The following is a 14,202-nucleotide window of genomic DNA, read 5'->3' as shown; positions in this document are numbered from 1 at the left end:
TGCTAGTTGCATATGTATTTTTACAATTTTTTCTTCTGTCCAGCTCTGGATGGGTCATTTTCTGTGGTTTTCTGTTAGAGTTTTACATAGCAGTATCAGAAAGGTTTAGCAGTATTCGAAGCACTTTTTGTAATTAAATTATTGTCGTTTTCCTGGAAAATCTCCTTACATTTGTAAAGACTGAATTTGTTCTCATTCTTCTCTCCGCAGTTGACTGATAGTCTAAGAGGGCACTTTCGGCCCTGTGCCTTTCCAGCCTCATGACCTCCCCACCGACCCATCAGAATATTCGTTGACTTAACTATTTGTCCTGGTTCTTGACAGCAGCAGCTTCCAGTGGCAAGACGGTTTGTTAGCTTCACAACAGAGTCAGACTTAGTGCCAAGAATTTATCACCTGGCCTTCCCCCCAGACCTCTTCCACCTCCCGTGCTACCTAGATCGATGAAAGTGCCAGGTCACAAGGTAGGAAATTGGCTTGACTCAGAGACTCCTCTTACTTCCTCAACCCCCACATCTCATTGTCTGTTAAGTCCTGCCTGGTGGATCCCTAAATGCACCCCAGCTTCATTTCCTCATTTTCATCCTTTGCCAAGTGCCTTAAATGAGGCCCTTGTAATTTTTTATCTGGAGTATGGCAATCCTCCATTATTTTGTCTCCCTCCTTCCCTCTCTTCCTTTCCCTCTTCTGTTTTAACACTCATCCAGGCAGGTCCCTCTACTTGACAAAATCATCAATGGCTCCAATGCCGGCGGTCTCAATTCAAAACTCCTTGCAGGCCTTACAAGACCTTCTGGGCTCCGTCTCTGACCAAGCCACATATTGATTCCAGTTTGCATTTTCCCAAATATCTCATTTCCTTTTTCTCTTTGAGTCTGCTGCTTCCTCTGCATGAAACATCCTTCCCATCCTACCCCGTAGAATCTGCATAGAGAATTCCTTACAGACTCGGGTTCTCCTACCTCCTGTGGGCAACTTCCCATGCCCACCCATGGCAGGACGGCTTCCCCCGCCTTCTTTCTTGAGCTCCATTCCACACTTCCTTAGGACACTCACCCACTGCTAGGCCATTCGCAGTTATGGACAGCTGTGAGTTCCCTGAGGGCTGGGATTTTTTTTCTGATCTGTTTTTGTCTTCCTAGCCCCAAATCCAATCCTGAGAATTGAAGAGGGGAGGGCAGTTGAGGAAGGAAAGGAGGAAGAGAGAAAGGGAAGGGCGAAGAAAGGAAAGAAGGAAGAAAGGAAGGAAGGAGTTGGGAGGGGGGCAGAACCGCTTCCATACCCCTGTTAGAATAAATACTTTTAGCCCAGTGAGACAACCTACTACTGAAAAACTGACGCAGTAAAACACACAAAGAAAGGAACACACCCTTCGCTTACCCTGGAAGCTTGTGTGCGAGGCCTGAAAGAGACCTAAAAAGACATAGTGCAGTCCTTTCTAACAGAACTGAATCATATGCCGAGCTTGGTTTCTGAAACCAATGGTATCTAAAAGTAAGGAAAATAATGAGTGCCAGAACGGTGTGTGGGGGTAGATTTTTCTCCAAAATACACCCTAGAGATTGGAAAGGGAGAGGGAGAGGATCAAGGTTGACTAGACGTGAGGGGAGCCAAAAATCACCTTTCCCCCCTTCAAAAGGCAACAGAGAAAGGAAGGGGGGATTGTACCTTAATGGAAAAAAATTAACCACTCTGATTACATGTTACATATTTTTTCCTCGCTCAAATTTCAGAAGGCCAGGGGAGGGGCTGAAGGGTGTGTTTTTACTAATGATTAATCTCTCTCTCCCTATGTGGTTTTCAACCTGGCGACATTGTTAGACTTGGGGCAGGGGAGAGAAGAATTAAGTAGCCAAAAGTAAGTCTTCTCGGTCTCTACTAGAACATTATCCTTCATGAAAGTTTCCCTTGATTGTTCACTTTTACGTACCCAGTGAGACCCCTGCGCGCGAGGAGTTTTTTTCCTTTATGATTTGGCACCTAAACATTTTGTCTACTTACGGTGAAAAGTCATCAAATAAAGGAAGTTACAGAAAAGCATTATTATCCCCAAAGCAATTTATAATAGATAAGGCATCCGAAGTTTTGTCTGGTTTAAAAAAAAAAAAAAAACATGTTTCTGAGATGACCACTTATTAAAACATTTGAGAAAGCTACGAAAGTCTTATTCTAAAGGAGTCTGCTCTTCCTATATGGCGGAAAAAAAAAAAAAAAAAGCCTAAAGACGCAGCAGGAATAAATAATCCACAGTGATTTATTTACAGAGCCTGAAGTGTATGGTTCTGAACAAGATATTTCCCAGGGCTGCAGCAGCAAGCCTGACACAGCACCAGCCCCGTTTCAAGCTCCCAAACTACTTTTCACAGCCGTTTGCCTCTGTTGTCCTGCTACATTTCCTGCTCCAAGGTCAGTAACACTTCGTTTACTTCTTTCTCAGACCCGTATGTCTATCCTATCACACTAAACCTCTGAAATCTTCGTTTCAGTGATGTGGGTGAGACTGACCCCGTGTCGTCTAATCACCGGTCAATCCAAACGCTAATCTGTATTTTATCACTGACTGCCCCAAGTAAGCAATATACCTGCCTTCATTCATTCGCTCATTCATTCGTTCCACATATACGTCATGAGAAACTAGTATATGCCTGGCAGGGTGCTGAGTCCTGGTGGGCAAAGGTTAACAAAGGCTACCCTTCAATGTGAACCCACAGTGACAATACTGGGTTCCAAAGGCTATAAAAGAGGAAAACAGGAAGTAAGGACGCACAGAGGAAGAAGCAACCGACATGAATTCCTTTTTCCAAAAAGAAGTTTGCCTTCAAAGGCAAACCTTTAACTTTTAACTCCAGAAATGACTAGAATATTCTTATGTGCCATTGGATTAACGTTTATACTTCTTAAGACCTAGGTCTGTAAGATCATCTTCTATAGACAAAACTAAGAAGTAACTTAAAGAAATCATCTATATACCTGTTTGGAGGGGGACAGGAGGGAGGGGATTACCTAGGGAAGAGTGTAAACATGTATAAATTATTGAGAGATTTGCTTAGAGTGCCTGTGGAAATGTGATCCAAGTTCACATATGTGGTTGAGAATTAACAAAATGCCTTTACCGGAGGCCCTGCCAGAGCAAATTCGTGGAGACTCGTCCTAACTTACAGTGATAGAGGACTTAATGGGTTTTAAAGCTCTTTCATCCTCATTATCTCCATGCACCTAAGGGTTCATCCCAGGGTATGTATACTGAGGCACTCAGGGAAAGTAATAAATTCCCAGTGTGACTGGGGAAATTGAGGATCAGAGAGCCATGCTTGCAAATAACACATCCAGAATGAGCTCTCCTGTCTTCTGAGTCCTGACCAGTGTTCTTCTACCAGTATGACGCCTCCTACACTTCCCTGTAGGGCAGGGAGACTAATGAAATACAAAAACAAGCTTTCGGGTCAGGTCAATGGGATAGATGGGATTGTATCACAAAGATACGATGCAAATAAACTTGATTACTAACGCCCCCAGTGCTCCACTAAACAGCTGGAGTAGGTTTTTCCCCACGCTAGATCTCGTGCTGACAAAGAATAAACTTGAGAAACGGGAGTGGGAGCAGGGCATCTTCTTTAAAGACCTTAGAGATTTTGGAGATCAGTATTTCCTACTGTGGACTAAAGGAAGTCGGGGAATCACAGGGTGGTAAAAGTCAGTCTTGGAAGTGACTGTGATCAGTCCCAAGGATTCTGACCTCGTAAGTCTACTCACTCTTTCAAAACACCGGAGAGGGTTTGGTGTAGACCAGGATTCAGCCTGACCCATGACTCCGGGGAGAGATGCCTCCCTGGAGAGGGGTGGAGGGGAGTCCGGTGGTGATGAGGCGGAAGTGAGTAAGCTCAGCTGTAGTGCCGGTTACTGAATCTGGGACTGGACCAGAGGCTTGCGGACTGCATCAAAGGAAGGATTAACCCCGCTGATGCCGTGTGTGGGCTTGGCTTTTGTAATCGGCAGACCTAAAATGCCAGTGTCTTAAACAAGATGGAAGTTTCTTTCTCTCTCACGTGTCAGTCCAAGCAGTCCGGAGGGTGTGGCAGCTCCACGTGCCGGGAACCCAAGTTCCTCTGGCTGGTTGCTCGGTCGCGCCGGTGCCAGCCCCAGCTGCAGTCCTCCCAGCGCGCCAGGCTGTAGGCCGCAGAGAGAGGAGGGCACCAGGACGCGATCCAGAAGCTGCACACACGCTCTTGTTGACGTCTCATGGCTAAAATACCGTCCCTTGTGCACACCTGGTTTCGTGGACGGCCCAGCTAACAACTCCGCGACTATCGAAGCACGGACAAGCAGATGTGAGAGGACAACCAGTTGTTTCTGCCACGGACCCAAACCTGAAAAGCCATTTCTGACAAGGCTCCCTCTTTTCCTTCAATTCAGCAGCAATTATTTTCTAGCTCTTCCCTGTCATGAGGGGGCTCCTGTCCCATCTGAAGTGGGACCCCCTGTCTGAGGCGCTATGTCACCGGCTGCTCCCTAGAGTGGGAGCCACAAGCTTAAACATTGCTTGCAAAGACTCTGCTCCAAAGTGATCAGCCTCATGAATATATTACTGATATTTTTCAGTGCTTGCTCTTGAGACAGTCTAAGAATTAATTTGTAACCAGGAGAAATAATATCTGCTTGCATGTGACGGCGGTCTGGTTGCGACATCTGTCACCCCACCGATAGCCAGAGTTGATTCTGCGGCTGTGGCTGGCTTGACAGGTGTCCCCTTCCTCCCTCCCCGCTCCGTGTCTGTCCCTCCCGAAGCTGCGCGCTTGGTGGAAGAGGACGACCTTTGCCGATAGAGGCGGACCGTTCCTCCAGGAAGGGTATACCAGTAGAGTAGCTGCGTTCCCCTGCTAGAACCTCCAAACAAGTTCTCAAGGCCCGTTTGTAGGAGAACGTAGGGTAGTCAAGCTTCCAAGACTGCAGACACACCCAAACGAGGTGCTGCATGTGGCAGTCGGCCTTTTAAAAAGCTTCTTAGGGAACATCAATCCATGAGAAATAAATGGTCTCTGCTGCCTAATGGAGAAAGCATGTACTGTTCGTCATGTCAACGTTATCGTATCACTTTAATACTTGAGATATGAAAAAAATGATGGAAGTGTTACAGCTATTTTACGATAGTTTTAAAGTGATGGTGAAAACACATTTCCTCAATTCTCTGCCCATGTAACTATCTCAATAGGTCACTACATTAACAAAGGGAGAGAGCACTAAATCCGAGGTTAAGATGAATCATACCCAGTTCCAATGAAAATTGTGTTGGATGCATGTATGGAATGTATTTGGATTAATATTACTCACAGCTAAGATACCAAAGATACTATGTGACGGGAAATTTGAGGTTCTCACCAGTGTCCAGAGCGTGTATACATACCATCCAGTAGTTATGTTACATTGTAAGGGTGCTGTCAAATATCTCGTATGGCAACATTAAATATGGGTCTGGAAGCCAGTGAGAAAATCCCTAAACTGAATTTAGTTGAGAGCTTAACAATATAAATTGCAGAAGAAGAGAGAACCTCCTAGAGAAACTTCTCTACAATATAACACTACAAACAGCCATGCAGAAACATATTTCATGAACTGAGTGAGATCCCCTTGGCAGGCCATCTCCCAGGGTAAGCTGCAACATCTGTAACGTCTCCAACTCTGGGGGGAAGATGACATTCTCTGAATCCTGGAGGAACTGTGTTTTCCCCTTAGAACAAAAAGCATCATCCTAGAGCGTGGGCCCTGTCAGCTTTTTTACCACCGCCAAACCCCACATCTCCCTTCCTCCAAATACATATACTGTCACATACACACACACACACACACACACACACACACACACGCACACACACACAGCAGTCACCATGAAGGGAGGAATGTCTTTTTTTTTTTTTGAAAGCATAATTTTTAATGGGACAATCATATTACTCATTAACGCTTTTTGGAGTCAAATAATTAAGGTTATCTAACCACCTACTGGGGTGGTTAGACTCTTCCCCATTTATCTTTCCACTGGAAAAAGAACAAGGCATCTGTGACAGAGCCTGGCAGCTGCTTAACCTTGATGTCTTTCTTGGGAACAGAACTCTGATTTTACTTGGGCATATCATCCCCCCAAAATAAAAGATGATGTTTCCTGGCCTCTTTTCAGCTAGGTGTGACCATGGACCATGGACCAAAGTTCTGCCCACGAACACGAAAAGGTTCAGTGGATGATATCCAACAAGCCTGTTGAAAGGGTCTGACTCAGATGGGAGAGCTCTTCCTCCTTCTACTTTACCCTCCTCCTGATTTGCAGCATGGATATGATCATGGGGATTGGCGCACACAAATGGCTCAAGTGGCCATCTTGGACCATGAGGTGAGTCTGAGAATGTAAATCACACCTGCGATGGTATCTTAGGTAAAGCAGGCTTAGCTGCTGCAACAAAGGAACTCGAGACTGGGTGACGTGGGAGACAGATGATTCCTCTCTCGTGTAAAGTGAGGGCTCCCAGCAATGGGCAGGTTTGCTCCAGTCATTCAGGGACTTAGGCTCCTGGTGACTTCGTCATCTTTGTTGTGTGGCTTCCTAGCTATTACCATCGAGCCAAAGTCAATCAGAGGCCTCCTCTTAGGCAGACAAGGAGGAAACTGCTTACATCGTTGCTCCTCACATCCCATTGGCAAGAGCTTTAGCACACGGCCAAATCGAGCTAGAAGGGAGACTGGGAAATTCAGTGAACCTAACTGGAGAGCCGCGCCTCTGCTACAATTCCATTACTATGGGAAAAGAGAAGAAAAGAAACAGACTTTAATAAACAGATACCAGTCTCTGGACAGAAGGTAGGGTGGAATGATCCAGAGTCTGGGCCCTGATGACACCATGAGGCTGTACTCTATACTGATTACATCGACATTTCTTTTAGTTGAAAGAAAAATCAAGGTTTATGTTGTGAAGCCACTTTTATTTTGAAGGGGTTTTTTTTTTCCCCTTCTTTACAACCAAACATAATCTTAAATGGTACAAATGATCAGATTTTACCTTTAAACATAGAAACATTTTGGTTTATGAGTACAAAATACATACTGGTCAGTTAAACAATTACAGAATTCAAACTATAAAGGACTACTCTAATGAGACATTGGGGGCGATGGCGACAATTTTGAGTTAGCACTTAAAATGGAACTTTTTCTTATCTTGGCCAATATTACTTGTCCTTTACCTTGCAATACACCATGTGATTTCTCTGTGGCCTAAATATTAATAATTTTGATGTAAAAACTAAGATTCATTTTTATGTTTTTGTGATTTCAGAGTGAGGTATGTATATTTGTTCTAAGCATATCCCGCAAGAGAGCACATGTACAATAAAACTTGCACTTGGGGGACCACAAGCCTCATAAATAAAAAATTCAATCAGATTTTCCTCAATGCCTCAGTCAGCATGTTAACCCTTTAAGTGATTAGGGCTGCATTTAGCACCCCTCCCCACAAGATAAAATTGAAATGACTTAGAAAATGACTTCGAAATCTGCTTGTTAACTTCAACGGAGACTTTTAGGTATGGGAACCAGAAGACATAGGTTCAGGTCCAACCTACCAGAACTCAGATCTCTGATCTTGAGCAGGTCCCTCAAATGCCTTTGATCTCATTTTTCCGATTTATTAAGGCGAGCATTCAAATTAAACAATCTCTATAATCTTGCTCTACTTTACCAATTATTTTCCCAGTTCTCAAGATCCCCCGACACTGTGACGACAAGGCCAGGCTTGGAGCAGGGACAGCAAATGGCACAACCTCACAATAAAAACCCTTAGGAACATGGGAGTCGCCGTCGTGTTAGTCAGAAACGGTTACACAATTGTGTAAGTCATAGGGCTGTGTTTTCCACCCTCCATGACAACTTTTAGTAACACTGATAGTTACCTTTTACTGGAGTTTATTATTTGCCGGGTGCGGTGCCAAGTGAATTACATGCAGTATCTCATTTAATCCTCCTGACAATCCCATGAGGGTATTGATATGATCCCCATTGCACAGATGAGGAATCAGAGGCTTAGAGCAATTAAATAATTTGCCCAAACTACGCAGAGGGTTGACTAGAACTCAGGGCTGCCTGGCTCCTGAGGACCGGCCCTCCAGCGCTGTGAAGAGACGCCTGCAGGAGGTCAGGTGGTCCTGGCAAACTGCTCTCCTGACCCCACTCCTAGGCATGCCGTTTGAGTCACTCATATTTAATTACACCATGATGCCTCCGTAGTAAACATTCTTTGTGTCCCTCCGGACTCCATTCCCTTACTTCTCCTAATAATAGATGCGAACATTAATTGAGCACTTGCCACTGAGCTCTGCTCTTTAAATAGATTGTCTCATTTGTCTTCAGAACAATCCTCTGAGGTAGATACTATTATTTCCTCCATTTCACAGGGAAGGACACTGAGGTACAGAAAAGTTAAGTACGTTGCCCAGGCTACCCAGCTAATAAGTGAAAAATAAATGTTTGAACCTGGTTCTAATTCCTAAGTAAATAAAAATTGATAAATTCTGGTAATATTCTAAAATAACACACATTGAGCCTTAACAATGTGCTGGGCCCTGGGCTAATAATTCACATAAACCATCACGTTTAATCCTGTAAGGAGGCATTTCTGTTTTTGATGTTATTTGAAAGATAACGAAACCCAGGCAGTCTTGGGTAAGTCATGAGAGAAAGTCAAGCAGAGGCTGTAGAACAAAATGGTTACGAGACCAGGCTTTCTGCATCAGACACACAGCCGGTTAGGACTCCCGGTTGTGTGCTCTCAACTAACTACCTAATTTTGCTCTGCCTCAGTTTCCCCATATGTGAAATGGGTGTGTTACAAAGATTAAATGTGTTAATATAAGTCAAGCTTTCGAAAGAGTCCCTGGCACAGAGTAAGGGCATGTGACTATGAAGGCAAAATGAGTAAGAGCCCAGATATCGCCTTTTACCAACGAAGTTGCTTTATTTTTCTGTGCCACGGTCTTGGCATTCGCGGAAGAGGAACAACACCGGTACTGACCTCGCAGTGTTGTTCTGAGGAGGAAATGAGTAGCTATGGATTAGACCAGTGCATGGCACTGAAATGTTCTTTCACAGTAGTTGTTATTAGGATTATAGCGTTATTACCATTTTGATCCTTTTCTCAGTGACACACACAAAAAACCCGTCCTCTGCTTCAGCAGTGATGAAGCCGGCCCTGCCTGAATTCTTTTTCCTCAAGGGAGCACAAGTGATGTCTGTGGTGGTCAGCAATTTGAGTCCTTTCTCATGAGCAAAACATGCAGGTCCCAGAACGCCTTTGTCCTTAGCGATCACCCCAGGAGGACCAGAGTGCCTCTCGGTACCCGGGCATGAATGATACTCCCCACGCCACGCCGATAAGCACATAATTATACCCTGCCCTGAAATGTTTTCTAAGAACGTGCCTGACCTGCAGGACTGCAAATGTCTCAGGGCCAGGCCTTGACGTCCACTGTTTTGACGACTCCCGCGGCAGCCAGCTGTAGTCCGAAGTATTGACTGATCACTGGGTTGACTCACTGATACAAAGCCCGGCCATCCCAGCTGCTCAGCTGAGCGCAGGCGGTCCTGCTCCGGAGAGGCGGGACTGCGGGCGGGTTACAGGTTGCCAGGGCCTGACTGCCTGGGTTCGAGAACTGCCTCCTCCATTTTCAGAACATAGGTAATTTATCTCACTTCTTTGTGCCTTAAAAATCTCTGAAATAGGAATCACACTAATCTCTATTCGGAAGATTGGCTGAATTCATAATGTAAGTACTTAAAAAGGTATCTGGATATAATAAGCGCTGGATACATGTTAGCGTTATTGACTGGCTGGCACAACTAACTTCAACTAGTCTGGGCTGTCCAGTTACCTCACAGTCACGTGGTGTGTCCCGATCTGAATGTGGACTAGAAGGGAGCTTCCCTCCTTTTGTGGGTATAGGCTGTCTGTCCAGCAGGGAGAAAGCTTCCACCGCAGCTGTGCCCTGCCCATCACTCGAGCAGTGAATGTGTGCCAAGCGTACATACCTCCATGAATCATTTTGGCTGTTAAGAATCATTCACCAACATGACCTTCTCTTTTCTTCTTGAGCCATGCTAATAAGGCTATATCACTTACCACCCACACTTACATACACATGCAAAATAAAATTTAATCTTGCAACAATTATGTCATATAGACTTGTCCTTGGGCACTAAGAATAAGATCTGTTCTCTCTCTCCCTTATTCTGTCCATAAATATTTACTCAGTGTCCCACTGCCTAGACACAGGGCTAGGCACTATAATTATAACGGTGAAAATCATTTTAGACCAGAGTTTATAATCTGGAGGGATGAGGGACAGAGGAGATGAAGTATAAAGAGAAGAAAATAAGCAAACATAGGGGCGCCTCGGTGGCTCAGTCGTTGGGCGTCTGCCTTCGGATCAGGGCATGATCCCAGCGTTCTGGGATCAAGCCCCACATCAGGCTCCTCTGCTGGAAGCCTGCTTCTTCCTCTCCCACTCCCCCTGCTTGTGTTCCCTCTCTCGCTGGCTGTCTCTATCTCTGTCAAATGAATAAATAAAATTTAAAAAAAAAAAGAAAGAAAGAAAATAAGCAAACATAAAATCATGTGACAAGAAAGCATAGAGTTTCAGGCAGGATATGTGGGCGGGGAGGGGAGGCGTGGGGAGTTAAATAATTAGGTATCAAACTAAAAATCAGGATTTCAAAGAAGCCTTCCCCAAAGAAAACAGCATCTAAGCTGGACCTTAAGCAAAGGTATATTAATTCTCCCAAGTATTCCATTATGTGGGTAGAAAAACTGAGGCAGGACGACACCAAAATACAGTTGTAAAAATGCCCAAGAGTCTTAGGAATAAAACATTGTCCTGAAGACGTGGAGTTCTTTATTTCCACCATCACACCATGCTCCCTCCCTCCAAAAGATCTAAACATTTTAAGTTTATGAGTCTGACAACTTCAATGGCATTCCTTACCCAGGCTATAAAATTCTAGCCCTGCCACCACAGAGCTGTTTTTTTCTGAATTTCACAAACTTAGAGATAACACTGACTCTAGTTTTCTGGCTAGCAACAGTAATGGAGCCCAGGAGCTCAGTTTATATTTGAAGACTAACTTTACAACTGGAAAAAAAGCTGCTGCTTGTGAAATTCAGGCCAGGGGCTGAAGGTAGAGGAAGGAGCTTTCTCTGAGTTTCCCTACTTTGGGAAAGCTAGAACTTTCCACTTATTTTGTAAATCTTGAATTTCCCTTCAAAGTTGTGTTTTTGGAGACTTTTGTTTGTTTGGAAAGTGTCATGTCATAGCAATATCCACAAAAATAATAATAGAAATACTCTCATTTCAAAAATAAATACTCCGTGTGAAAAAAAAATTAAGGAATGATGGTGTAATTATTTTTCATGGATATTGACTATACAGTAAAATAAAGAGGTTGGATCAAGAGGTCGGCTTTGCACAAAGACATCAATACATAGCCCGCCTCATAAAATAGAGTTTATAAGTAAGATGTTTCCTATATTTCACACATATGCCTGTGTCCATCCTCTTGGCTCAGGTGACATTGTACCGGCATTCATTAACGGAGACACTTTACATGCCATGGTAAAAATGGGTCAACCAAAATAGTTAATGAAGATCCTTCGCCAAGCATGTGAAGGCTATTGCTTTTAGAGCCAAATCTGGTTGACTTCCACTCTTACGATCGTGTAATCTGACACATGAGACGTCCCTGCTCGCACCCTAATCCATTCCGTCAGACTGATCCTATTGGATCAGTCCAAGTGTATAAAGAAACAGAGAAATTATGATCAGAAGAGAGAAAGCCGTTATTTTGGCATAATTATAATCGGTAACCTGAGGCGTGCCAAAGTTAAGTCAATAAAGGTTATTTATAAAGCATGAGGTACCACAGTACTGTTAGGAATAAATAGAACCCAGGACTTCAATCCCTAACTTCAGCTAACAACTTTCTCAACTGAAAGAAAGAATGATTTCTGAAGTTCAAGAAAAGGAATGATGAGAAGAAGATCAGCGAGACCTGTATTTTACATTCTTTATTGAAAGGAAATTTTAGAAATGAAATGTGATGATAATAATCAGATGCTCACTCCTACAAGGAAGAACGGATTCAGGTCAACTTCTGCTTTCACCACCGGATGGTAAACACTGCCCGTAGAGCTGAATATAGACCCACGTGCATGGGAAGTACAGAGAAAGCTGAAGGTTAGAAAGCAAGTTCACTGAGGGGGATTCTTCTCTTTATTGAACACTTTACAGTTCACAAAGTTTCTTTTAATTTCACCAAAATTCATCAGGTGTCTTCTGTGTGCTGGCATTATTGTAGGCCTTCTGTTGTCAGTGGCCAACAAGGAAATCAAAGTCCTGTCCTGGCTGTCTTATTTAATCCTTGAAACAAACTCACAAGAGGTAGACATTATCCCTATTTTATGGTTAAGAAAAGTGAAATTTAACAGGATTAAGTGATTTTCCTAAGATCACAGAGCCATCAGGCTGAGAAAGTGGTAAGAATCTAAACACAGGTCATTTGACTCCTAGACCTGTGCCCTGTACAATAAATCACTCCACCTCCAGGGGGTGTCCTCGAGCCCTCTTGTGGCCCTTCTTGGAGCTTTTTCTGTCCAGACCACCTTTTGTCTAGAGGACCGCTCCCGCAGTCAACCAATTGACCTTTGAACAAAAGGTTGGACCAAAGGAAGAAAGCTCAGAAACTGGAGTTAAGGGTGGGGTAGAAGGGGGTGATGTAAAGAAAAGGGGGTAAGACTCCAGTCTCAACCCTTCTCTCATCCCCATGCCCGAATTAAGGGAAAATTGTCATTTTCCTAAAGTAGCTACTAATTGTGACATTAACGTATTAACACCTAGTTTTAAAGTAAGTTTGGCTTCCACCAAATCTGACAGTTGCCCAAAAAGCATTTAGCTGCTTATGTGCAGAATGCAAAAGTTACTCCTAGACTCAAAATAATTTAATATTCAGCCAAAAATCATCCAATAACAAATCCCATACTAGTGACTAATCTTTATGCTGAACATTAGGCTGGAGAGTTTTCAAACATTACCAAATCCCTAGGACCTTCCACAGACTCATTAAATTGGAAGTTCTGGGGATGGAGCCCCAGCTTGAGTTTTGTTTCAAAGCTCTCCATGTGATCCTGTGGTACCGGGAAGTTTGATAACCCCTGCCTTTCAGTGGTTCTCAAAGTGTGGTCCTGGAGGCCACGGCAGCACAGCAGGAGCAGCATTGCCTGAGAACATGGTAGAGATGCAAATTCTCGGGCCCCACCCTAGATCCAAGAGCCAAAACTCAGAGGGTGAGGCCCAGCCAGCTGCTTTACAAAGCTCCCAGGTAATTCTGGCACAGGCTCGAGTTTGAGAACCAGTGCCTTCAACTATTTTGTTAGTCAAGGAACTATATGATCGATCTAGCTGGACATCCAAAACACCTCCTAAGCCATTTCGTTTCCTAACATTAGAAGCAATGAACTTGAAAAAACTTGAAAAAAAACTTGAAAAAAAAACATACTTCGCACTTGAAAAAATGAGGGCCATAGTAGATAAATTTAAGCTAACTGAAAAAACACCTTATTTTTTTTTCTGAGTTTTCCTCGTATTTTTCATTGATTTTCCTTTCCTTCTGTGTCTAGTGATCAAATGCAGAAGCTTCCAGAGTGCTGGCCTGATGTAAATGAGTTCCCTTTCTCTTTAATTGCATGAGACACATGCGAGCACGGAAATATGACTTACAGATTTATATGTATTAATCTTTGCGAGAGCAGCATTCTCCGAGTATCATGCAAGCCTCACGTGACAGTGTTGGGTGCCACAGGCAGGCACGAGTTGTTTACATTAGCAAATACATTTCAATAAAAACACATGTTGGCAGTTAGCGCTCTCTCAGCTCCTCGCACAAGCCCTTCTGTGGGGAGCTAGACTTTGTTAGAAGAATTTTAAAAGTCCTTTTTTTTTTTTATATTTGGTTCCTAACAACCATCTGAAGATCTCAAAGCATTTAGGATATGTCAGATTTTCAATTCTCTGTCAAGACAAAGAGTTAATATGACTGATCCAAAACCATACAGCAAAGTAAGGCCATGCTTTGAATGAACATCTTAATATGAATGCTTTTTGGGGGAAGGCATAGGGGTAA

The sequence above is a fragment of the Ursus maritimus genome, unplaced genomic scaffold, assembly GCF_017311325.1.
Source record: "Ursus maritimus isolate PB19 unplaced genomic scaffold, ASM1731132v1 scaffold_11, whole genome shotgun sequence".
NCBI classification, from domain to species: domain Eukaryota; kingdom Metazoa; phylum Chordata; class Mammalia; order Carnivora; family Ursidae; genus Ursus; species Ursus maritimus.
This window is presented reverse-complemented; position numbering follows the sequence as displayed.